The following is a 27,641-nucleotide window of genomic DNA, read 5'->3' as shown; positions in this document are numbered from 1 at the left end:
TGTGAATCTCCTGCAGACATCTTCATTGGGGGTGGAATAATAATGAAAGGTGTAAGAGACAGCATGCGATATGGCAGTCCTCCTGCTATAGGACAGATATTCTTTTTGGACTGTATCTGACATGAAAGAAAAAATCCAGGACAACAGCATGATTTGTGGTTAGTGATAACAATGATGTCTTGAAGAGATGTTTTTTCTTTAGTTGTTTTCAAACCATAGGCTGGGACATGGGGATAAGCTTGAAACTGGGACTGCTTACATTGCTACTCCTTTGAGCTAAAGAGCCCAGAATTAAGCCTAAAAATGTAAAACTCCTGAGAAAGCTCTTTCACAATGGTTGAATATAAATGACTTTATGAAAAACATTTTGAAATTTAAACTTTTTCTTTTAAAATGATTACAAGAATAAAGATTGAATGTATCCGTGATGTGCAATGTGATATTTAGACAAACATATGTTGTGTAATGATTCCCTCAATCAGATTAGTTAGCACATTTGTCACTGCTGGTAACACAATGGGTCTTCAGTACCTGTTCATCTGAAACAAAAAGGGGGACGAATTTGTCTGAAGTCACAAACATTCAGTAATGGATGTCTGTGATTATGTGTCCTGAGGCTGTCCTTTGAGAAGACCCCTACTCACTTAGACTCTCCCAGCCCCCACAATGGACTTCACAACCTGGCTTATTTCTCATCACATCCCCTAACCCCAGAGAAGTGGGAAAGATGAGGGGCTGGCATCTGGGAATTAGAGATTATTGACACAAGGCTGACTTTTCTTTCAGAATTCCTCACTCCTTTCTCAGAAATGTTCAGGGAAAATGAGTGAATGGAAATCAGATAACTTATTACAGATCAGTAAGACTCAAACAACTCTGTGTATGTGTTTACTCTCAGGTATATGCCCTCTGCAACTATATACACCCACCAGCTTGAAAAGCAAAGTGTATTAGGGAGCATTCATTTAAATGAAGAAAAAAATCTGTTGCCCTAATAGTGACCTTATTACCTCCGGTGTATGTGGGTGGAATCCATGAGTGAAAGTTTTGGTTATACTGAATTTTTTCTTTTTTTAATAATATAAGAAAACCAAGTTTTTCTATTTCCGTAGTACTTTTTTTTTTAATGTAAAGCAGTTTCACACTTCACAACTGTGTTATTTTTTTTTTGCCAGAAGCAGAAAACTGTGAAAATTCTTATCTTTACATAGCTGGGCTTATCAGCTGTCCCAGAAACAAACTCATTTTAGGTTCAATTTCTTGAGCCCAAGAAATGGCGGTCTGGGGCTGGACCGTCACAGGCTAGGAAGTCAGGTCCTCTGATCCGGGAGCCTGTGCATAGTCAGGTGACAAGCACCCTGAACCTGGCTCCTCCATCACAGATCTGGGAGTTGTCAGCTCAGCATACTTTTCTGGTATTGTTCTTGCAACTGAGTCTTTTCCTCTACTCCAGCTAATCCTCAAAGTATGTTGTATTATGATGAAGTTTATGGCATGGGTTCAAATCCTCATTCTTTGTCCTTTATCAATCTGACCAATTTCCTTAACGTTTTCATCTGTTAAATGGGTCTAATGATTGTGCCTTTTCCCCAGGCTTAGTGAACAGTTAAATGTAATAGCATACTGAATTTCTTTTTAAAAAATATTAATTCATTTCATTGTTTTTATTATTATCATTTTATGATACAGTTCCATAAGCCATGGAATTTTTCTTATTCCCTCCCCAAACCCCTCTCCTCCCACTGAGTACCCTTATATTATTACTTTAGTATAGTTCTTCATAAACAGTCATATATTCAACATTGTGGGCATGGACAGTGGCAGAGATACAGCATCCTATTGTCAAGATATAATAAACAGTTTCATTGGGAATCCATCTTTAGTCTGGAAGCAGAAATGCATGCTGCATTGTATTCTCATATCTGGATATGATAGTCTCCATTACACAGTTACTATACATCCCTTTAAATGAAAAGCCACAAAACAAAATCAACAAGAAGAAAAAAAAAGAACTTAACAACACCGTGAAGTTAAATAACATGCTACTGAATGACTAATGTGTCGCTGAAGAAATGAAAAAGAAAATCGAGAACCTTCTTGTAGCAAATGATGCTACTGTATGACCTATGAGTCATTGAATAATTTAACCAGAAGAATGTGTTTTAAAGAGATGAAACTAACAAAGAAATAAAAATCCATAAGGTACAGTTTCCACTGATCTTTGTTGGTGAAATGTGTCTCCTGTAGGCAACAAATAGATGGGTTTCATTTTTTCAATCCAGTCTACTGATCTGTGATGCTTGATTGATGAATTTAAGCAATTTAATTTAATTTAATTTAAGCAATTTAATTCTGGGTTAGTACAAATGTGTGGCAATTTGTTCCTGTCGTTTTAGCAATGGGTTGTCCATTGATTTGGTCTTCTGTTGTCATTTCACTGGGATGTTCTTCACATTTGCCCTTGATCTTGGTGGATGCTATTCCTCTACTCTGTCAACATCTGTAAGTGTTATTGTAGGGTAGATTTGGAAGAGGCACATTCTTTTAGCTTTTCTTTACTGTGAAAGAATTTTATTTCATTCTCAAAGACAAAGGAAAGTTTTGCTTTGTATGTTGTCCTGGACTGACAATTTTTTTTCTTTTAGAATTTGGAATATATTGCTCTATTTTTTTTTGGCCTGTGGAGTTTCCTGTGAGAGGTCTCCTGAGAATTTAATTGACATTCTTTTGTACATCAATTGATGTTTTTCATGTGCACATTTAAGGATCTTATCCTTATATCCAATTGAAGAGAGCTTTATTATCATGTGTCTTGTGAAGATCGCTTTTGATCAGGCCTGTTGGGAGTTCTGTGCAGCCTCCTGGATCTTGTTTCCCAATTCTTTCTCCAGATTAGGGAAATTTTCTCTTATTATTTCATTAAATACATTTGTAAACCTAGCTTTTCTTTCTACACTTTCTGGGACTCCCATAACTCTTATATTTGGCCTCTTAATAGTGTCTTTCAATTCTTGAATACTTTTTTCAGCTTGTGCCAGCTCTGCTTCCAGCTTTTTGTTTGTTTCCCCCTGGTGACAGGAAGTATTTTCTAATTTTGAGATTTTTTTTCTTCTGTTTCCTTTATTGTATTTTGGAGACTCTCTACTGTACTTTTAATTTGCTCCACTGTATTCTTCACTTTTGATATATCAAGTTTCATGTTATTTATTTTCATGTGACATAATCCTTAAATTCTTTGACTTCTGTATCTCATTGTTAATAAATTTTATAAGAAGTGTTTCAAATTCTGTATTCCCCATTTTCTCGATGTATTCCTCAGTTAACTCTGAGGTTGGCAAAGGCTTTTGCTCCTTTGCAGCGGAGTCTTCAACAGTATTCATTGTGCCTTTGTCTCTTCTTTTGCTCTTGGTCATTGCACTTCTGGTTATCAGATTCTTCTCATTGGGTCAGGATTCTAAGCTGTGTCACCCACAGGTATGATTCGATTTTACTTATTGTGGTTGGCACGTGTCTATTTGTTTGCAATCACTTGTGCCACTCCCTCCAGCTAATTCTAGGTTTAGATTTATGTTAGATTTCCAACATGGTCTGTGTAGCCCCATCTCCTGGGTCACCATTTTTCACCTCCTGTGAAACCATGCGAGGCTGCACCATTTTCTATACCACCTTTCTCCCACTTCTGGTTGGATAGGTTCCAAGATTAGGGAGACACCAGGTGTTCTATATAGCTAGGTTGTTTGTGGTGGTCTTGCTGAAGCTGTTGGCTGTTATGTCTGAGGGCCACATGGACCTATTTTGACCAATACAATGCCATAGTTAGTCTTTTTTTTTATTATTAATAAAATTTATTTTGACATTCTTTATATACTTAGTTAGAGTAAGAAGATTCAAGGGCTACAGAAAAGTGGATAATACTAGTTTGTTTTCCATATTGTTACCTTCATGTTTAAAGGGGGGTATTAAGGGAGAAGGCCCACCCAATTTCCCACCCTCCCCAGGTCCCGGATGTAGGGCATGCTCTGAGGTTCTTGCTCAAGTGGTTTTGATATTGCCACAGTTATGAACCGCTGTCAATCTTGCCACTCCAAGCACTATGAGGTCTTTGAAAAATCCACTGATTGACATAGTCCATCATAGCTGAGATGGTTGGTTGACCTGTTCTGTCTTCTCTCTTTTCTTCGTTAGGGTTCTGAGTCCAGCATTTACATTAGGAAGATCTCCAAAGAAACTTCTTGTATGTGCTAACAAGTACAGGGCCTGGCACCGTCCATCGCTCCAATCAGCTGGTGGTTGTAAATGCTGGGTTGGTTCTGTTTTCACTCCCGACTTCCACTGGAACCAATGGGTGTTGCAGTCCAGCCTGGTTCTGCCCCGCACATACTTGGCCCTCACATAAACCATTGGGAGCTGCAGCCTAGTTGGAGCGACCCACAATAACCCCCACCAGGCCCGCCCCCTACCCTGGTTTGCCAGTAAGTGTAGCAGTAATCCAGTCTGCCCCACACCCCATTCCACCCCAGCTGCTGTCTTAGTTTTATGTCCTCCCGTGGAAGTGGTAACCCAAGAGGGATGAGCCCACTATTTCCCTCCCAAGCCTCTCCCACTCCCAGATTCCAGTTGATGCTGCGTCTAAGCCCAAACAAACCTCGCCCACTTTAATTTTGTTTGCACCAGTAGGAATAATCCGCCCAGCCCGGCTTTTCCCTGATCTAGTCCACATGAGGTGCACAGGTATGGTAGCTCTGCCTAGTCTGGTCTGCCCCCATCCCAGCTCACGCTCTCCTGCGGAAAAAGCTGTACTGCAAAGGAACCCTCCCTTATTCCCCTGCTGGCTCTGCCCACTTCCTTTCTTGTTCTTAGGCCGGTTGGATGCTGCGGTCCCTTCTGGTACAGGCAACCTCACCTCAGCATTCCATATTGTACACTAGTCTTTGTTGCGACCGAACCTGGGTCGACCCACACTGGTGCCTGGAATTGCCAGTGGATGACGTGGACAGATTCAGCCTGGTCTTGCCCCCACGTCTGCCAATTGTATGCCAGTGGGTAGCTTTCCATGGCCTTTTCTGGGCTGTTTCCTATCATGTTTCTTGCGCTTACCTGCCGGGTCTGTGTCCTGCCAGAGGAGTTGCCCAGGCTCCTCCATCAGAACCTCTCCCAATGCCAGGTTTCACGCTTACCAGTGGGTCCATGAGCCAACCCTACTCAGTCCACCTCCTGTCATAGCAGGAACTGTGGCTTTTCCTGACTGGCCTTCCACCCAATCTGGTTCTTGCTGTTGGATGTTCCAGCCCAGCCATGGTTTGTCCATACCCACGTATGGCTCACACATGGCTCAGTAGGGGTTTGAGACCTTGCCTAGTCCATCGCACATCTGTCCTGGTCCTCCAGAACACCAGGGGGAGTCGGGGTCTGGCCCAGTTCAGTGCATCCAATCCCAGTCCACATTTGTGCCAAGGGAGACTACAACTGTATCCAGATCAGAACGCAGCCCCCCTTCCAGGCCACACGCCTCTTGGTGGGAACCTCAGCCCAGCTAGGGTTGTCCCCTTTGCTCCCCAACCGGGTCTGTTCCCAGCCATAGATCACTCGCATGCCAGTGGTTGCTCTGACACAGCTTGGCACAACTCCTCACCTGTCCCGACCTCTGCCTTAGACACTGTGGCTTCGCGTCCCTGGCTCCCGCAGACCAGTAGGTACAAGAGCCTAGCTTGGAATGACCTTTGCTCCCTCCTGGTTTCTAGTTTTACTTGTGGGCTAAGGTTTGCTCATTCGTACCAGATCTACTCTGTTCCCTTACCAGTTGACACATTAGCCAGCTGTTGGAGCTACTTTTGAAGGACAAGCCCCAAGCCCAGGCTTCTACATGGACTGGTATTTGGTGCTCAGCATTATTAGTGATTACAAGTTTTACAAAGGATGAGTTACTGCCTGTTTCAGGTCCGAGAATCACAGTGGGTTCAACCTGGAGCTAATTAAGCAGCGACTCAAAGAACCAAATCCCCAGAGCTCCCCAGCCAGGCGGCCAGCAAGCGGAGCCTGGCACCAATGGCGCACTGGCGGCCCGGGAACGGCTCACCATGTGCCCATGGCGGCCGTCTGGGATCCAGGCATGAGACACCCCGTCTTGAGACCCACCAGCTGCCGGGAGGCTGCTGGAGGTTTAAATTCCCAGGCCCAAGGTCGCGCCCCTCCCAAATCCCATTCACCGCCCAATGAGGGCGGCGGGTGGGTCCCGGACCTGCCCAGTCCCAGAGGCCTCCCCCCTCAGTCTACTCACCCTGAAGGAAGCAGCCCCCGGAACCCAGCAGGCCCGGGAACGGCTCACCATGTGCCCATGGCGGCCGTCCGGGATCCAGGCATGAGATGCCCCGTCCTGAGACCCACCGCCATAGTTAGTCTTATTTTCCTGAGGGACCAGTGCAGTGCAATGAGCTCAGTGAATTCTCGCCAAGCTTAGTGCATGCACAGCTTACCGTTTTCCCTTGCAGTCTTAAAGCCTTTGCCACACTGTACAAAGTGGCACCTGATGTGCCACTACTAGAGTTCTTGATGTACTGGCCATCAGGTCTGAGAGCTACCAGGATCTATCTTGGATGGAACCTGTAGGATGCCTTGTTGTTGCAGTTCACTGAGCCAAAATGTTTCATTCCCAGCTCAGTGCATGCAAAGTCCTTTCCCGAGCGTTTGCCTCCTCAAATTAAAATGGAGCCTGATTTTGCTCTGGTCTACAGACTGGGCTGTGAAATCCACCCTGTTTCTGCACTGTCCATCTGGGATCTGCCTCTGTGTCTCTGCTCCTGGTCAAATGAAACAAACCAGCAGGATGAGCAGTTCTTTGTCTGGGTTCTCCTTCTGAGTTCCCAGTGAACATCTCTTCCCACCTTGTTGCTGGTGCAGTTCTGGCTGTTGCTGTTGTAATTCAGATTGTCTTTGGCTGAGTGCTGCTGAGGTACTGGTCACTGAAACACCACCCGTTGTGTCTGCTGCTTTCCATGTCTGTCATTTTCCAGGTACCTTTCTGCTGTTGTTTTGTTTTCTCCTATTTCCTGGAATGTGCCCTCTCTGCTTCACACTGTCTAATATTTCTCTGGCTGTTTAAATTTGTCCTTACCCTATTATGCCCCCTTGAGTCCTTCCCGATTTTTCTTTCAAAAGTTTATTTCTTTTCTGAAGTTCTGGAAAAGTGTTATTTATTTTCATTTTTTATCCTAATTCTCTTTCTGGTTTGGTAGATGTGTTGTGGTTTAGGCTAATGCCTAATATTTGCTTCCCAGATGCTTGTCTTTTACCTGGTTTAAGCACAGGTACCAGTGTAGATTGCCAAGTGGTCAGGTGAGGTTTGACATATGCTTTGGGCCATGTTCAGGGACAGGGTGTGCCAGGCAGGGAAAGAGTGAGAGAGATGTTTCTGTCTTCTGTCCATTGTGTCCCCTCCGTCTCTAGGGAAAGGAGAGAGAGAGAGATCCCCTCTTCAGCATGGGCTCCCAAGGAACTTGAGAGGGGTGTGGCTATGGGACACCACCCCTGCAGGACCCAGGTTGAGGGGTGGTATTCACTGGAAAGGAGCCATTTGACTGACAGATGGGCAGGAAGCATCCAAACTTGTGATCCTGAACTAATTGCCTACCATGTGAGCATTGTCAGTCGCAATGTCTTGCCTCCTTGTCACTGGTGCTGATTTTTTATCATGGTAGTGACCGTAGATTCTTTCTGCGACCTAAGAACCCAGAACTGCTGTAGTACTTGTCTAATCTTTTCCCTTGTCATCCAACTTTCCCTTCCTATTCTCTTTTTATTTTATTATTGTTCTTAAAAATTCATTTATTTTTACTGGAAAGGCAGAGAGAGAGAGAGAGATACAGAGAGGAAGATCTTCTATCCAATGGTTCACTCCCCAGGTGATTGCAATGGCTGGAGCTGAGCCAAATCGGAAGCTAAGAGCCAGGAGCTTCTTCCGGGTCTCCCACACGGGTACAGGGTCCCAAAGCTTTGGGCCGTCCTCAGCCTCATCCCCAGGCCACAGGCAGGGAGCCAGATGGGAAGTGGAGCTCCCGGGATTAGAAGCGGTGTTCCTATGAGATCCCAGCACGCTCAAGGCGAGGACTTCAACCACTATGCTATCGCGCTGGGCCCTCCTTCCGATTATTTTCAAACTGTAATAACAATCTAAGTTGTGTGTGTGGGTGTGTGTTGTGTATACACATCTGAAGTTGGTGCCTTAGGTCTGAAATCTTTCATGGAGTCTCTACTTTGTGCTGAAAGCTAAAGAAACTTAATTCATCTTCGTTTATGGCTTTTAAATAAAAGATGTAGTGGAATGAGGAAAATTAGTCTGTGTGATACATTGAATAACTAACACTCATCTTGATATGGAGAATATTGCCTTGTGGGATTATCTTGGCTGCTTTTTCATAATGCCAAAATAACCACAAATCGGCATCCTTTCAAAAGGTAGTAACATTTTGATTTTTTTTTTTTCACATAAATGGCCCTACTGGTCATTACTCATACAGAGGCCTTTAAACATTTTACTGAAGCTAATGAGAATTCGACATGGAAATGACAATATAGGACTTGAAATGAGAAGATCTTGAGCTCTTAGTCTCAGCTGTTCCTTCTTTTCTGTATTCTTTCACTCACCTGCTATTAGGCATTGCTCCTGTCACTGGATCTTATGTTAGACACAGAAGTTACTAATACAAATAAGATTCTAAAGTCAGTGCCACACACATGCATTTACACACGTACACTACAAAGAACAGGACAGAGTTGCGTTAATATTCACAATTTATATAATGTTGATAGAAATCAAAATTAGTATAGCCATTATGGAAAATAGTATGTAAATTTCTTAAAAACTAGAAAAAATAATGCTTCTCCTTTTTCCCTTTGTCATTTCCATAAATGATAAAGTAATAGACAAAATGGTTGGCCCTTGTGTCCCAGCATTGTGGTGTAGCAGGCAAAGCCACTGCCTGAGACCCCGGTACACTTTCTGTACTTTTTACTCACCATCATTTGCAGTATAAGACCCAAGCTTCTAAGTGTGGAATCATATCACCAGCTTCTCTCCCTCAACTGTTTTATAGGACATTGGACTCCAGGTCCACCATCACTCAGCCACAGTGTATGTCATGCCTCTCATTTCAGCTTAAGATTTCTCTTATAAAGCTTCCTCTGAATTGTGTTTGGCAAAGAGTGGCTTAGGAAACCGGAGTCAATTTATCAATGAGTTAGGTCAGTAGCTGTCCAACTTTAAGTGGCCATTTATACCTTTTTGCTTGTCTCATAGCAATACTGTGATGATTACATGAAATAACATAATTAAAGATCTCACATGCTACAAATACACACTATAAACATGAGTGTCTTTGCTGGATAAACAAGCATTCTCTTATACAAAGTATCTTTTGAATCAGAAACTTATCACATTATATTGAATAGTTTGGGTTGTGCTAATCTTCTATTTATTAAGGAGAATCCTAGATATTCTTATATCTGTAGTGAAAAGTATGGTGCTTGGCTTCCAGTTCGTGTTTAACAGACTTTGCTGTTTTAATAGCTTCTCCGTATCAGGACGTGGCACCAGCTCTTCAGCATTTCTCCCACCCATCATCCAGTGCTGTCCATGAGCTGCTCTTCTGTCAACTCTGCATCCTACTTATTATCAGGCTCTGTGGGGCTCCACTGTCAGAACATTTTCAAATTCTGATTCCTGCCCCCCCATATTCAAATTTCAGTCTAGTTTAAGTCTACAGCATCTTGCAGTTAGAGTACCAACAAGTGTTTTAGATTAGAGCAGATAAGAAAATCTATTTCATATTTTTGGATATAAAAATTAACAAAGACTTGTAGCTCAATAGCAAGTGCTCAGTGAGAATGGTACGTATTTATGCATCAGGAGAAGAGGGAATTTATGGGTTTGCCTTTGGTAACTGGCTGCATAAGGAAACTGTAGATATTCTTTGCAGGGATAGCGATACAGGTGTTGGAATGCCTCCCACTGGTTCATTAGGCCACAATAAAAAAAAAGAAATCTTTTTCTTTATAATCATTTCAGTAAAAATCTCAACTAGTTTACACTTACAAAAATATCTTACATATTAAAAAGCTGAATTTGGTTTTAATATTGCGGTCATTTTTAGTTGTGAGTTTTTTTTTCTGTGAATATCTGTTAATCAGTCAGTATGTGATGAATCTATGCTTTAGCTAATATTCTAAATCACATGTAATTTCTAAATTTCAACAGTTCTTAATTTTGTTTTATTGTATAGCTTTATTAATGGCTTTGTCTTCAAAAGAAAATCTCAGAGTACTATATTTAAAGCAAGAAATAACTTTGGTAGAGGATGCTGTTTTTCAAATTTGATTCCTAGGCAGTCTTTGCCTACCTCCCCAAAGAAGCTCTTCCAAGGAATATGCTATTCATTATTTCAATTTTATCAATGAATAAAAGGAAATGTCTGAAAGTTTTCTGAGAACTTGGAAGGAGTTACATAGAGTTTGTAGGCAGATTCCCTTCGAACTCCAGAATCCCAGCATTTGCCAGGATGCCTTATGTGCGGTTGCTCGCATCTGTAACAGAATTATGTTCCTGACATCTTGAAATGCCCATCCTTCCACATAAGTAATCCTAAGTGATTCTCTGTAAGCTAAAAAAGTAAATAAACACTTGTGTAATTGTTTGGGTAATGATGCTCTCAAAGTGATTTGGCATTATAGATTGGAAAGCGAAAAAGAGCAAATTTAATCTTGGCTAAGCTGTTTGTTCATTCCTTCATTTTCCAAATATGGCAGACATACACCAGCTGGTAGAAAAAAAAGATAAAAGAATACATAAACTTTAGTGCACCTTTATTGGGGTATGATCCTGGGCAAATTAATTTTCTATTCTAAGTTTGTTCCCTCAAGCAAGGTGTAATAAGATTTAATTTGCATGGCCGTTTTGGGGAATAAGCAGGGTAAATATATGTGAAGTCCCAATGATGTTTAATATGTTGTGGGTAATCAAAATAGAGCAGCTTTCATTTGTTTTCCCTAATTTCCTGTAAATTCTGAAAACATGATTTCTTCACTTTTGACTTAGTCACAGAAGGTAGAAAATGAAAGTTTTCAGTTCTTTTTTTTTTTAAAGATTTATTTTATTATTGTTTTATTGGAAAGGCGGATATACAGAGAGGAGAGACAGAGAGGAAGATCTTCCATCCGATGATTCACTCCCCAAGTGAGTGCAACGGCCGAAGCCAGGAGCCTCTTCTGGGTCTTCTGCGCGGATGCAGGGTCCCAAAGCTTTGGGCCATCCTCGACTGCCTTCCCAGGCCACAGGCAGGGAGCTGGAAGGGAAGCAGGGCTGCCGGGATTAGAACCAGCGCCCATATGGGATCCTGGGCATGCAAGGTGAGGACCTTAACCACTGCACCATCGTGCCAGGCCCAGTTTTCAGTTCTTATAAGGCTTGCTGTTCCAAGGACAAATTGTGTGTGTTTGTGGAATTGAAAGAACTTTCCTTTGATATTTGCACATTGATCTGAGACAACTTAGTCAACTTTAAGCTTATTGGGTCCTGAAACCTGATGGATGCGTCCCAAAGGTTGTTGGACGACATTTCCCTCTGGGAACATAGAGCCTATTGGTGAATGAGCCACAAACACAGCAACAATTGAATAATAATGTCATCAACAATACAAGAAGTGTTCCTCAGCCAAACGAGTGAGAAATACACTATTATATGCAAGTTCAGATGAGGAAGTCGTCTTTGGCCTACAGGTGGTTCAAGAAAGCTTATGGAGTAATTATTTTCAACTAAAGATGTGTAAAAATTCCGATTAAGAGAGAAAAAAGAAAGGCAATTTTTAAATAAACCCAATTCAGGGTAAGTGACTAAAAAATGAATGCAAATTAGCTGGAAATCGTTGACTCTGGTAAATGAAATATCAAAATGAACTGTATGGCTTATGCCAGCTCATACTGGAGGCGTGGGGGAAGGGAAAGGGGAGCAAATCAGTGATGTGTTATCTTCCTCTTTCTGTAACTCATGCTTGTATTAAAATATTTAATTTTCATTTTGCAGTGAAATTTGCATACAAGTGGAGTTGATTTTCTTTAGGTTGCTAATTTTGAATCTATATCCTCTACAAATAACTAATGTTCTTCTAAAAATGTTTTATCTGTCATTCTGTGAAAACCTGAGTAAACAGAGATGTTTTTCTTGTTGCTTTTCTCCTAGTCCCACATAAAATGTCATTGTTAATTCTTTGTAGAAGTGACACTAAGTGGATCTTTTAAAAAAGTAAATTAAAAGCATATCCTTTCCAGCTATGAACACTGATGTGCACTCATTCCCTCAGGATAAAAACAGGCTGTAAAAATATTCCCAACACAATTCTAAGTGACAAAATATTTTTAATGTAATTCTAACTTTCCTGATGAAGTATGTAAATATTTGGTTTCATGTCAGTAAAGGGCCATTTACATTATTAGATTATTCAGTTTGTGACTTGGTATCTGGACAGGTATAGATTCTTAAGCCAAAGGCAACATGGCAAATGTGCTGTCAAAGATACTGACATTTCAGTTTTCCTATCCTACTCTCTTGCAAAGCAGAGTAAGACCCAGCCATTGCATAAAATTATTGTGATGACTATGGTCAATATAGTATAAAATGTTTTGCTAGGTAATAAGTCAACATTAAAGAGCTTTCAAGCTAATACTTTATGAAAAAAATCTCATGATAAAGGGCTTATTAACATAGTAGGATGGCATATGTAATTAATGAATCAATGTTGTCACATTAGTATCAATTAAAGTCAATGCTTGGTCCAGCTTACCGCACTGTTTTATGTAATGGCCATTTTCTATTAAGATCCTGTTCCAGATAGCCCAGCTTTCAATAGTCATGTTCTTCAGGCTGACTCCTCTTACTTAAAACAGGATCTCATATTTAGCTTGCTTTGATAATCTTGCCAGCTTTGAAAACTAGTGGGTCTGGCATTCTATGAAATGTTCTTCTGTTGGGATTTGCTTGCTATTTTAATCATGATCAGATAGGATTATGTGTTAAGACTACAAAGGTAAGATACCATCACATCCTATATAGGATAAATATATATAGGATATATACACACACGATTTATCATTTGTGACTGCTGGTTTTGGCGTTGACCACTGGCTGAGATAGTGTCTATTGAGTTTCCCCATTGTGAAGTTTACCTTCTCCATTTCCGTACATATCTGGGGGGAAGAAAGTCACTATGCACAGCCTATATCCAAGGAGAAGGTACTCACCCTCTAGCTACTTGAAGGCTGCATATTTTTCATAAAGTATTTTGAATTCTTAAGAATGAGAAAGTTGTTTATTCTGTCCTTTATTGCTGAATTTTGTTTCTATTACCTTAGCTCATAGGGATTTATTATATATTGTAGACTCCATTGCTACCCAGTTATACAGCATTATCATTCAAATTGTAAACCAGTTGTCCTGGATGCTTTTTCTATATCTCACCATTATGGGCAGAAGGGACTTGAGTACTTCCATACTTTCCAACTCTACCACATTCTTCCTTTAAAATGTATACTCTAATGCTAGAATCATCCGTTTCTCCAGGGAGCTCTGATCATCATGAGAAATTGCTATTAGAAACTAAGATCTGGATTTAAAGGATTTATTTTTATTGGAAAGGCAGATTTTATAGAGAGGAGGAGAAACAGAAAGATCTTTCCACTGGCTTACTCCCTAAATGGCAGCAATGTCTGGAGCTGAGCTGACCGAAGGCCAAGAGCCAAGAGTATTTTCCCATTCTCCCCCATGGAAACAGAGTCCCAAGGCTTTGGCCATCCTATACTACTTTCCCAGGCCACAAGCAGGGATCTGGAAGGGAAGTGGAGCAGCCGGGACATGAACTGGCCTCCATTTGGGATGCCGGTACTCCAGGCAGAGATTAGCCAATTGAGCCATTGTGCCAGTCCCAGGATTTGATTATCACCTATAGTCCTTGCTTGCACTTACACTGAACCACAATCTTTTTGCTTTTTGCTTGCTGGATTTTTTCTTTACTGGAACCTTAAGTTCCAGTAAATGTAAATTAAAAATGTGTTATCTCAAAAGTGAAAGAGAGGGACCGGAGTGCTGGCACAGCAGACTAACACTCTACCATGTGGCTGCGGTGTCCTATATGGGCACTCATTTGTGTCCTGTCTGCTTATATCCAGTCCAGCTCCCTGCTTGTGATTTGGGAAGCAGCAGAGAATGACCCAAAGCCTTGGTACCCTGCACCCACATGGGAGACCAGGAAGAAGCTCCTGGCCCCTGGCTTTGGATTGGCTCAGCTCTTGCCATTGTGGCCACTTGAAGAGTGGAGTGAACCAGCAGGTACTAGATCTTTCTGTAGCTCCTTCTGTCTCTAAATCTGTCTTTGCAATAAAAATAAATGGAACTTTGGGGGAAAAACAAAAGTGAAGGGAAAAAACCAAAAAGGGAGAGGAAGGGTGAGAGAGAGACATTTGGAATATTGTTATATTCTCAGAACTGTACTTATGGACTATACTGAATCTTTTAACAGCTAAAAGATTGAAATTAAAAATATTTTAAAGATACATACTAGGATAAACTTTTATATTAACTAAAATGCTATTTTTCCTGCAAGAAATTTCCCCTACAGTCTGGATAACAGGTACACTCATTGTTTCAGATGGTTCATGGTTACTCCTAAGCCCTGTCAGCTCATGAAGCAAGGGAGTATGTGTGTGCATGTTGATCCATATGTATAACATGCTTCTACATATTTTCATAAATATCTGAATTGAGCCAAATATGAGGTTAGAGTGATATCTGTTCTATATCTAACATCTGTTGCCAGGCCTGGCATGATGGCTCATTGACTAAAATCCTTGCCTTGTATATGCCAGGATTCCACTTGGGCATTGGTTGATGTCCTGGCTGCTCCACTTCACATCCAGTTCCATGCTTGTGGCCTGGGAAAGCAGTCAAGGACAGCCCAAAGCCTTGGACCCCTGCACCTGCGTGGGAGACCGGAAGAAGCTCCTGGCTTTAAATTGGCTTAGTCCCAGCTGTTGTGGCCACTTGGGGAGTGAACCAGCACATGAAAGATCTTTCTATCTGTTTCTCCTCTTTTCTCTGTAATTCTGCCTTTCCACTAAAAATAAGCTTTAATACACATTATAATATGGATTATTTTGACCTCCTCCTTGTGCTAATTTTTTTACGCCTTACTTCAACAGTGAGCTATCTTCCTCCCAGCATCTGAGATCTAGTAACATCATTGTTTAATTCCAGTTCATACGTGTAGCAGTGACAGAATGTTTAACTCATACCTCCATGTAAAACAGTAACTGCAGTGTGGCGTTTCTGTACAGTTTCTTTCCCTTTAGCTGACAGACTCCATTCATCTCCCAAGGAACTCAGGTCTGCATCATTTCCCTTCCCTCCCTCCATTGAGGCTGTTGTATACATTTCTAGTATATATGAATTATTTTTGAAGGGAGTATGAAGAAAATACTAAAGGAAGAAATACCAAAATAGCTACGAGTGGGACCATACAATTTTTTTTCACCGCAAGCAATGAGTAATTTTTCTGTTGTTCACATTCCAGCCAGAACTTTCAGGTTTTTTTTCAGGCTTTAATAATTCTAATGCGCTTGTGGTCATAGCTTATCACTATCTGATTGCAATTCCTTTTCCTTTCTTTAGAGAAACGAATAGTAAACATTTATTCAACAGTCTACTTAAATAATAATTTATTCAAACAATAATAAACATTTATTCAGATTTATTTGACACCCATGTATTTTAATTGGTGTCATGCTGGTTTATATTTTTTCTGCATTTTATTTATTTATTTGTTTTTTGCTATTGAATTTTAAGGACTATTTGTATGTCATGGATTTAAGCCCTTATTCAGATTTTTTTAAGATTTACATATTTTTTATTGGAAAGACAGATTAGATTTGCAGAATGAAGGAGGGACAAAGAGAAAGATTCTGCACCCATTAGTTGACTCCTTGAATAGCTTCAACGGCTGGAGCTGAGTGGATCTGAAGCTAGGAGCCAGGAGCCTCTTCTGAGTCTCCCATGTGGGTGCAGGAATCCAAAGCTTTTGGCCATCCTCGACTGCTTTCCCAGGCCACAGGCAGAGAACTGGATGTGAAGCAGACACAAACCAGTACCATTTGGGATCCTGGCACTTGCAAGGTGAGGATTTAGCCAGTGAGCCATTGTGCAAGGCCTAGATATGTGTTTTATAAATACATTCTGCCTTTTGTCTACGTGTTTCTCCTCCACAAAATAAAGGCTTTGGTTCTGTAGTTCTGATGCCAGTTTTTTGTTTTCTTTCCTTTCTTTCTTTCTTTTTTTAGGACTTACACTTCTGGAATCTTGCTAAACATATATAATTCCATCCAAGATCATTTAGATTTTTTTCTTGAATTTTTCATTTTATATTTAGATCTGTTTTCCCTTTTAAGTTAACTTACGCTATCATAAAGCTGCAACCTAGCTGATCTTTTACTGGCAGAAGAACAGATGCATAAACGGAACCACACCAAGAGTTCAGATGTAATAATCTGGCCCACACTGTGTGTGTCGTATGCTGTTAATGATTGACGAACCTATGGAACCTTGTGTGAATTTTGGCAGTTCTTGGATTTTGGTGAATATTTATATTTTGAGTAATTTCTGAAATTGCATATATCTCTTCATACTGCTCCTTTATTTTAATATCAATGGATTTTATTTTCTATTTTTGTTTCATTTCTTTTGCTTGCTTTGGCTCAAATTATTTTTTTATTCCTGGTTTTCTGAAGTTAAACATCTGATACTCAGTTCTTTCTGATTTTAAAGTTATTCATTTAATATTAAAAATTTCCATTTAAGCAGTATTTTTGCTGGACCGAAACATTTTGACAAGCTATGCTGTTGTATTCATTTGGTTCAAAATAGTTTTTAAAATTTTCTCTTGACTGTTTTTTTCTTAGCTAAGTCTTATGTTATTAGAAAAGGTCATGCTTCATTTCCAGTAATGAAGGATTTTCTAGTTGTCGTTCTATTATGCATCCCAGTTTACTTCCCCGCTGGCCTGAGAACATACTTGGTATGACATTATACTTAGCCAAGAAGTGCTTTATCTTCCATAATGCAGAGTGTCTTGGTGAGCATTTCATGTAAAGTAAGCACATTGTATATTCTGCTGTTGTTGGGAAAAAAATCTACAAAAAAAAAAAAATCTACTTTGAAAAGTTCATGCAAAATGGAATTAAAATTTTATCTTAGTGATCTATGCTTTTTTATAATATGCGTTGTTCATGAGCTTTATGAAGATCCCTTATATTTTGGTGTTTAAACCAACTATATATCATTGCTAAATTTTTAAATTTTTGGCCTACTAGTTATTGAGGGAGAAGTGTGAAAATCTATAGCTGCATTGGTTGCTCCTTTGAGTTCTGAGTGGCATTTGTCCCACATATTTTGAAGTTCTATTATTAGGTATACACACATTTATTAATGTTCATTTCCAGGAAAATTAACCATAATTAGGTAGTGTAATTTCTTATTTTCACATCTTTGAATATATACAATTTTGTGTAGAAAGCATATAGCTTATTCTTTTTATAATCACTCTAACAATGTCTTTTTTATATCTATCAAATCACATTTAAAGTGGTTATTCCTATTCTTTGGCTAATATCTATAATATTTGTAACTTTTCTACAGTTGAATTATTTGCTTCTTTTCCTGCCCTTTCTGGTTCAAGTCAGTGTTTTCTAGATTCTATTGTGCTTTCTCTTTAAGAAAATCTATTATTTTGTATTTTTTTCTGCTGTTCCATGTGATGTGCATATGCATAATTCATTTCATTATCCAGTTGCTGAATTCATTAATATTTCTGTATTATGTTAAATTGTTCTTTATACAGTTATCTCAGATTAGTTCAAGATAAGAAGAGTATTTTATTTTACCCATTGCTTGTCCCATGACATCCTTCTAATTAGGTGGATCTGAGTTTCCTTTTGCCCCATAAGAATTTCTAATATTTCTTAAAGGTCAATTCTCTTGACAAGGAACAATTCTGTCTGATAAAGTCCACTTGACTTTCACTTTTGAAGGATAACTTCAATGGATACATAATTCTGTGTTATGATGTTTTCCTTCAATGCTTTAAATATTTCACTGCTCTTTCTTATTGCTTACTGCTTTCTAAAAAATCCAGTGTAACTGTAATTCTTATCCATGGTCCTCTGTAAATGAGATGTTTCTCTTGGTTGTTTTTCTCTATTTTTAAATTTCCTTTATCTTTTGTGAAGTTGGCTCTGACATGCTTTCACATGAGTTTGGTTCTTTTTCGTGTGTGGTGGGAGAGGTTCATTTTTCTCGGGTACATGCTGAGATTCCTGGTTCTGCTGTTGGGTGCTGTCTGTTTAATTGTTGGAAAATTCATGACCATTATTACTTCAAATATTCCTTATGCTCCATGCTCTTTATTTTTATATCTCACTTATGTTTTGAATTTTTACAGAGTTCTTGGATAGTTTGTTCTGCCTTTGCTTGCTCGGTCATTTCTCATTCTTTTTTTCCGTGCGTTATTTTCATACAGTTGGTGTTTTTGAAAGGATAATGATTTTAAGTGCTCACAAAAACAAGATTAATATTGCTCGAGGGAGGGAAATACTGACATGGTCATTGACCATCCTTAAGCTCTCCGATTGTTTGCTTGACTGTGTTAATTCCATTGATGAGTTGGGTAAAGGTATTCTTCATTTCTGCTACAGGTTTGAAAAGTTATTTGTAGTATTTCCTGTCTATTCTTTTTTCAGAGTTTTCATCTGTCCGCTTACATTTCTTGTTCAGTAGCTTCAATGTCTGTGTCAAGTCCGAGTCTGATTATGATGCTTGTTTTGTCTCTTCAGACTGCTTTTCCCTTGTGTTTTAGCAAGACTTGTAATGTTTTCTGTGAAAGCTAGATATGATGTTTCTCGACACAGAAACTGAGGTTGCTAGGCCTCTAGTGTGAGGACTTACGTTAAACTCATTGAGCTGTGCAACGTTAAATATTGGTTCTAATTGCGAGTCCCAGAGATTTCAAGTTCCTCTTGGGTCTTCTTGTCTGTTGACTGTGTTTCCCTAGGCACTCCTCCTCCGTAGTGCCTAGAGATTGAGCTGATGACTCTTTCAACTCTGATTTATCTTTATTACATGGTGTAATGGTAAGGAATAGGGGAGTAGATATGATCACATCGTATTCTTTTGATGACCCCTGATCCAACCTCTGCCATAACCACCAAGGGCCCTTTCTTGCCTTTGCACTGTGAGAACCTGGTGAGGCTCCAGGAAGCAGAACTCAGCGCACCATGAAGGTTTCTTGAAGATCACAGCCTGTAAGACAGCACTCTCATGCAGCCCACACTCAGCTCCCAGCAGTTCATCCACATCATCACCTCGATGTGTCTGTCCATCTCCTGCTCCCATGGCTCCTGCCACAAGGAAGCAGCTCTTGGCCATGCATTCTTTGGTTTCTTATCTGCCCAGAGTTACAGCAGCAATTTTTCCCTGACTTCATTTCTCATCTAGGTCTAAGGAAAGTCAGTGAATTTCAGCCTTGTTGTGTTCTGAGTATTTAGATACAATATCTAACATCTCATGCGTTTACTCTGTGAATTAAACTCAATAACGCTTTCCAGGTGTTCTTCTTGCACCATGGATTCTGTTATTACGTGTCATTGGAGATGATCATCCTTTGATATTTTGATCTTGGTAACCTAAAATATTTAAAGCATCCATATTATTAAAGTAATACGTGAAAGGAAAGTCAGTATTTTGAAAGCATAATCATTCTAAGTGTTCACAAAACTACTTAAAAATTGCCATGGTTCTAGGGGGTCAGAACTCTAGCTGTTGGCATAATTTTAGATGCAATTTGAGGCATACATTAAATGAGTGCTTATAGAATTTATTAGGATTTTCCTAAAAAGCCAAACCAGTAGTATATGCTTGCGGATTGATAAGGAATGACATATGAGGGAATTGCCTTCTGGGATTGTGGTTGGCACGCAGCTGCTTGTTTATAATCACTTGTGCCACTCCCTCCAGCGAGTTCCAGTTCTGGGTTCTTACATTAGACTTCTACCATGGTCTGTGCAGCCCCAGCTCTCACCAGTCTCCACCTCGTATGATACTATGCTGAGGCTGCACCCATAATGATAGAAATTTGAAGTTTCCAAAGTCTGCTCTGAGTTCTTTGGATTTTCACTATATGTATTCTACCCAGCAGGACTCTAACTCAACTACTGAGTGTTAGTAACGCTCAAGCATGTGTTTCAATCCCCAAATCTCCTTGAGCTTTTCCATAACAATATGTCTTACTGCCTACTGGGTGTCTCTGTTCCATAAACACGTGTAATTTGCACATGCTTTCTCTGCAGTGTCCTGGCTCTCAATGAGTGACAATAACTGGTGCTTCAACCAGTGAGATTCATGGTTGACTTTGTGTTCACTCTCACCATCACCAGTTCATTGCTCATTCCAAAACAGATTAAAAATCTTTCACTTCTCTTTCTGTCACATTTGATTTTGCCTGTAATTTTATAGTGGTTGATCCTACCTGCTACAACCACAGTCAGCTCTCTGAAGTACGACAAGGGCTCCTGAGTGTTTTGGGGAGAGCTGCTGATCTGGTTCAAAACTCCATACTGTGATTTTCCATGTTCAGAGCTTCTGATGGCATTGCCTTTTTGTGTTTAACACTCTGACTTCTCCTTCCTTCCAAATATACACTCTTTTAGTATTCTGATTTTTCTTTCGATGTCTAATTTGCATAATTTCTTACCCATAGCTTAGTATTCCCTCCACATGAAATAATATTTCTTTATAAAGATCTTCCTTCAATAATCCCAGTTTTCCACTGTGTCCTACCACAAGTGCCACTTTTTCTGGGAAGCCTTGTCTATGTTACACCACACCGACCTGGGTCCCTAAAGTTGCCCTTTCCGTTCTGCAAGTACTTGATTGTTAATTTGCTGTCTTTTATGATGGCCAGATCCTTAAGAACTTGTCTACCAATATCCTTAGTGTGAATTGCAATGTTTGACAGCCATTCAGATATTGATAAATATTTAAGGAATAAATGGATGAAAGTGTTTAGCCAACAAATGTAAATCCTTATTTTATTTTATTATTTTATTTTATTTTATTTTTTATTTCATTTTATGACAAAGTTTCATAGGCTCTGGGATTCCCCCAACCCCTCCCCAGCCCTCCCCCCATACTGAATTCCTCCATATTATTACAGTAGTACAGTTCATAACCAGTCATGATTCCTTCATTGTGAGCATGGACCATGGAAATAGTTCAGCATCTTATTTTCCAGATACATTCAACAGTTTCATTGAGAGACCATTCTTGGTGTGAAAGTAGAGCTGGCAGGATATTATCCCCTCCATGAGATGCCACTATACAACTTCAACAACAGAAAGAAACATGGAAATTAGCTACATCATGAAGTTAATTACCATGGTATTTGGTGACCAATATGTTAGAAAATGCAAGTTCTTTACCACATCCTATAACTACTTCCTTGACATCTCAATTTTAGTATATACACAACCGGCTGCTATAGCCCTTAAATTGGTTATCGGGTACTATTCAGCTGTCTCATGTCTATTTTCATTTTTATAGTAAATCTATATTTTAAGACTCAGGATCTCTCATTCTAAGTACACTACACAACTGCATCCTACTGTTTCCATGTCAAAAACATTAATGGAATTTCTAAGGTAAAAGAGTAAGGCAGAGGGGAGCTAAGTATATTTAAGAGAAAATCAGAAAAAGTATTTGATTCTAAGAGAAAAAAGTAAAAGAGATATTGGGGGATTTTTAAAAATAAATATTTATTTGAAAGAGTTACAAAGAGGGAGCTGAAGAGGTAAAGAACGTGAGAAAAAGAAAGGGAGAAAGAGAGAGGGGGGAGAAAAGAGAGAGAGAGCTTTAGTCCACTGGTCAACTCCCTAAATGGCCGTGATGGCCAGGGTTGGGCCAGGCCATGTCCATGAGCCAGGAGCTTCTTTGGAATTTCCCTTGTAGGCACAGAAGCCCAAGCACTTGGGCCATTTTCTGCTGCTTTCCCAGATGCATGAGCAAGGAGCTGGACCATTAGTGAATACTCAGGGCTTGAACCCTTAAACTGATGTCCTTATAGGGTACTGTTGCCGCAGGTGGCTGACCCCTATAACAGGAAATTTGACCCCATTCTATTTAGCTTTTTTGTGAGCCAGATCATTAGAAGTAGTGTCATTCAATTAAAAAAAAAATAGGAACATTGAAGTCAAGATAGAATACTTTAACAAAAATACAGTTATTTATTCATGCAGAATCATACTTCAAGGGGATCTTTTCCTCCTTTCCCTTGAAAAAAAAATCGAAAAATTATTTGAAAGTTACTCTATGTACTGTTTAAAAGTGAAGTGGCCTAAAGCTTGCAGGCATTGTGTGTGTGGTAAAACAGGCTTTCAAAGCAGACTTCCATCCTTAAAGCCAGGACTTTAATCTAGTGCCTCTGTCTTCCCTTTATATTTCTCTCAGTAAGGTTTATCTTTTGATGCTTTCTTGTAGAATGATCTGGGCATTTTTTAAGTCAGTGTATTTATTTAATACTGTGCACATTATTCCTTGAAAACACTTACTTATCATAGGTTTGGTGCAGTGTTAGAGAAGCCCACCCCATGTGCAGGATTCTGTAACAGCCCGAGTCAGCCCACACAAGAATTAGTACTGGTTCACCAGGGAAAACACAGTCCATCGTCACTATGTGTACGTTACTTTGTTTACACATCACAGTGGTGACGCTGAAAATAGTGGGCTGGCTTCTGTATATTCCTTTTCTTTCATTCTTTTATTTGAAGATAGTGAGTGAAAAAGTCTTCTACTCTCTCTCTTTAGCCTATATCTAGACCTAGTATATTTGGCATATTTTTCTGGAAATGCATTTTTTCATCAATGTAAGAAGATATAGATAGAAACACTACACAGAGCCCAATCCAGGATATATAGCAGGTTATATGGAACTGAAGTTTAAAACAGTCTTAGGAGGCATGAGTGTGAAGCAACTCATCTTAGAAGAGAAGCAGCACTTCAGACAACCGATGAGCCTTGTAGATTGCACTTGTGTTGGCAACAACTGCGTTGCTGCATACCCGCCTAGGGACTAGGGTTACAAAAAAGACAACACACAGTGGGCCATTCTTGTAGAGAATGCAGTTTATTCAAAGTTGGTTTGCATTTTTATAATCTGCTTAGCTCCTCCCAGTACTTCCCAATGCTCAAGGAACTCTTAAGCTCCCCCAAGGGCATCTTAAAAAACGGAAAGCAGGGAAGAGGGAACTTGCAATCAAACCAGGGGCTAAATGTATCAGGCCGAGGTTGCCCTTCCTGTTACACCTTGAGAAACAAGCTAAGCTGTGGAGTTAACCCTTGGGAGACCCGGCCATGCACACTTGTGAATAGCTGAGCTCTTGTTTGTGCAGTCTGTGCTTTGATCTGTGTCTGAAGCTTTGGCCTTCCTGAACACTAGGCTTGCTTAGTTAATTACTGGCAAGAATTCACTGAAAGATTGGCTTATGGTACCTAGTCAGTCAAAAAGCCAATGAAATATATCATTTCAAAACTCTACAGTGTGTATGTATTTATATTTCACAAATAAGGATTCAAATAAGGATTTTTGAAAACATTATAACTTTAGGTCCTTAATGGAAAATCTAAGTGATTCAGTGACCAGGTTGATGTGTCCTTTACAGTAGGATCTTTCAGGTGTTCATGCAAGGAGGAATCACACGGTTGCCAAATGTTCTTCTTCTTCTTCTTCTTCTTTTTTAAACTCAAACTGCCATACTTTAAAGTCCCTTTGTGTTTTTTATCCTTACTGAGTTCTGTGTAAGATACCCGTATATACACTCTTCTCCCTGCTACTCAGAGGATTTTCAGATTCTTTGCCTTTTGCAGCCACAATAAATAAAAGGTATTTTTGTCATTGGTGGGGCAAGTTAAGTCATTGCTTGGGACATCTGCATTCCAGATCAGAGGCCCAGCTCCTCTCCTTCCAATTCAGCTTCTGGACGATGTACTTGAGATAGCTCCTGGCCATGATATGCCCAGCATAGGCTGTTGTGGGTGTTGGTAAACAACGGGTAGAAGATACCTCTCTCTCCCTCTCTCTTTCTTTCTCTTGCAACCTCTCCTCTCTTCTGCTCCCCCACTTCCCCATTCCCCAATGTACCTCCCTTCCTCCCTCTCTTTGCCTTTTAAGCAGGCAATCCTGTAAAATTCTAAAAGTACTCATTTGTTTAAATGGTATAAGAATCAACAGCATTAGTCGTACAATTATAACAAGTCTTGACATGCACGTGTGAGTATTCAGTCGGTATGCACTTAGTAGACATTGACACTGACCCTGCAATCTGTTAGATCCTGCGTTTGCTTGGAATTGTGAAGGCAAAACAACAGAATAATTGACTCTTTGTTGGGCTCTATATTGTTCGTGCAGATATCTCTTTAGTATGGGCAATCAAGTGGCTCTTTGGATGTTAAATATCTGTCACATGAATAAATGACCCCGAAAGACCCCAACAGCTCAGACTTCTAGTCCATCAAAGTATATACCTGAAGTCTATGTGGTATGTAGGTATGTTAAATTATCTTTCTGAGACCCAGAACTGTTCCTTCTTACTGAATGAGGTGTATACCACACACACAACACATAGCATAAGCATTTGGACAGAGTTTTAAAGGTCAGAAGATAGAACAAGTATACAGCTTAAATGAAGTGCTTCTTTTCTGTTCTTACCATTTCAGATGATGGAAAGTTGTCCTTTGAAGAATCCAAAGCCTACTTTGCAGATGGTGTTCTCAGTGGAGAAGAATTACATGAGCTCTTCCACACCATTGACACCCATAACACAAAGTAAGGATTTCGAACTAGATTCTGTAAATGGGGCAGAGAGAGTGTGAGTGAGGACATGCGCATGAAGAGGAGAGAGGAGAGACACATGGAGGGCACATTCTGTAATGCTTCCCTAAGTCTGATTATGAGATAACTCCTCTTTAATAATTGAAATGCTCTGAAAGGCCGAACAATCTCCAGGAAGCTCTTCTAAAGTGGTTTTAGATTGCTCCCTTTTAGCAGAATGCAAAACAAGAGAATATAAGTAATTCTCTTATTAATAGACAAGTGGAATTTTGCCTTGTTACTTAGGTGTCATGTCAATTTGCCTTGTTTAAAAATTGGCCTTAAAGTTTTCTTATCGTAGTGATATGGGTGGTTTGTAGCAGTCATCTGGACACTTCAGGTAATCAGTGCTAAGTCGTTGTTAGCGGAGGGGTGCAAGTGTGTAGGACACAAAATTATCCCTGAATAGTCAATGTCTGTAGTGACCTATCCATTTAATTTACTTTCCCTAAATACATCTCTTTTTCATTAATATAATGCTTAGACTGTTCTGTATTAATGCATTTAAGAATGTCCTATGTGTATACTCATTATGCCTAAAGTATATAATAATGAGGACTTTGAGCTATAAAACAATAGAGATCTGCCTTTGTTTTGATTAAACTGGATGACGTTCTTTTGTGAAAAAGCACCATTTCAGCCATGCCTTTGGACTCGTCTGTGTGACTGTTGCGTGAACAGTCACAATCTTGCATTAGGCAAAGTGTGGTGTTGGTGTCAGGTAGTGAGATAGCACATAAAAAATCAAAAACAAATGCTTTAGGGATATATCTGTGAATAAACATGTTCTTCAGGCCAGCTATTAAAATTTTAAAAGATTAAATTCCATTTTCTCAAGCTGCTGATTGTTTTTTTTTAAATTTTTTTAAAGATGTATTTTTATTATTTTTTTTTATTGGAAAGGCAGATATACAGAGAGGAGAGACAGAGAGGAAGATCTTCCGTCCAATGATTCACTCCCCAAGTGAGCGCAACAGCCGATGCTATGCCAATCCGAAGCCAGGAGCCTCTTCCTGGTCTCCCACGCGGGTGCAGGGTCCCAAAGCTTTGGGCCGTCCTGGACTGCCTTCCTGGGCCACAGGCAGGGAGCTGGAAGGGAAGCGGGGCCACTGGGATAGAACCGGTGCTCACATGGGATCCTGGGCGTGTAAGGTGAGGACCTTAACCACTTGCGCCACCGCGCCGGGCCCAAAAAACACAATTTTCAATAGATCTTGTTGGGCTGATTTTGATATTTTAATTGACATGGCTTTAAAATTATGTGCTAAGGATGTATCAATGAGGATTTGTATATTAAGTGTAAAGGAATAATTATCATTGTTAGTTATTCTCATGCATTAGGAACAACAGTAAATGTCATCTGATCATAATGATATTCAACCTAATTTGGAGTTAAAGTATAAGAGATAGAGGCTTCTTAATTATATTTATGAAGTTCCCTTGGGGAGAAAAAAAGGTGTCAGTGTCACACTTTGATCTTTTAGGAACATCAATTCAAACATTGGCATGGAAACTTCAGAGCTTTACTTTAAGCAAGTGATAGCTGTTATCTTTGCATAATACAAATTTTAATTATTTTCCCAATTGTGCTACATTGCCCATTTTTCGCCCCTTCCTCATACCCTCTAAGGAAATAAGTTCTCCTCCCAATCCTGCTGCTGCTCAGCTCTCCCCAACCTCTTTAATCTAATCAAGGCCACAGCCTCATGGGGGAGCCTACTCCTACAGAGGCTGGACTTGAGTAGTCAGATTTCATCCACATTTTGTGGGAGGAGGAGAGATTCAGAGTCCCTCTCTGCTGCAGAGGTCCCCAAGGTACCTGGTTGTTTAAAACCTGTTAGTTTAACCTCTTCTTGGATTGCAGAAATAAGCATCTGTTTAATACTGTACATGTTCTATAATACATTGTAATCCATCCTATTCTATACCAAATTGTATTCTAAGTATCACCAAATTCATTCTGCTATTTATGGAAACGTAAGTCTCTTGCCTGGAAAACCTTATATCTGCCATGTTTGCCAAGTGATATGTCTACCTTGAAAATATTTGGGAAGAAAGACAAAAGATACATAATTTCTGGGTCAAATATACTTAATCTTCATTTAAAAGAAAAAGGAATTATTAATTTCCTATTTTACCTAGTTTTATCTCTTTCTCTTCCACCAGAAAACTATGCATTTTGGTCAACTTTTCTAAGAGTTGCCATTCAGGGAGGAAAAAGAGTTAATTAGATTCCACAAAACTTAAGCCTGGAGATAAATAAGCAAAAAACAAATCTGCAGTTTAGTAGCTTATAAAGTAAGGCTACCACAGCAGATGGAGAGCAAAAATATTCACAAGGACGAGCATTAGGTCAACAGGAACCTTTTAGGGTTTATCACAAGTGTTCTCACTCACAAAAAAACCAGCTTGTCCAGATTTTTGAGTTAGAGGAAAATATGTCGAATTTAGCATAAATCCTGCGGGTTAAGTCATAGCAGAAGAGGAGAGAAAGATGCCTTGGAGTCCAGTATGATTCTCTCCGAGTGTAGCAACTTGGACTTGCAGATTGTCAGGGCAGAGCAAATGGCAGACCAGATGGAAGCTGTATTGCAGGATGAAAGAATGGGCATACTCTAAAAGGTCCCATGGCCTTCA

At 39.8% G+C, this 27,641-nt stretch overlaps 1 long non-coding RNA gene across 2 annotated transcripts in view; it reads left to right on the top strand.

Moving 5' to 3' along the window:
• The window catches only part of LOC121155200, a 42,655-nt gene extending 17,240 nt beyond the window's left edge, over positions 1 to 25,415 (top strand). For both annotated transcript variants that reach the window (XR_005883639.1, XR_005883640.1), the window contains exon 4: positions 24,851 to 25,415. This is a non-coding gene — a long non-coding RNA (uncharacterized LOC121155200). The remainder of the gene's footprint in view (positions 1 to 24,850) is intronic.
• Positions 25,416 to 27,641: the final 2,226 nt, after the last annotated feature.

This window comes from Ochotona curzoniae, unplaced genomic scaffold, assembly GCF_017591425.1.
Source record: "Ochotona curzoniae isolate NIBS_2020 unplaced genomic scaffold, NIBS_Ocur_1.0 contig_2870, whole genome shotgun sequence".
Lineage (NCBI taxonomy): Eukaryota > Metazoa > Chordata > Mammalia > Lagomorpha > Ochotonidae > Ochotona > Ochotona curzoniae.
The sequence above is the reverse complement of the archived record's forward strand: the minus strand, read 5'-3'. Positions and strand labels throughout refer to the sequence as shown.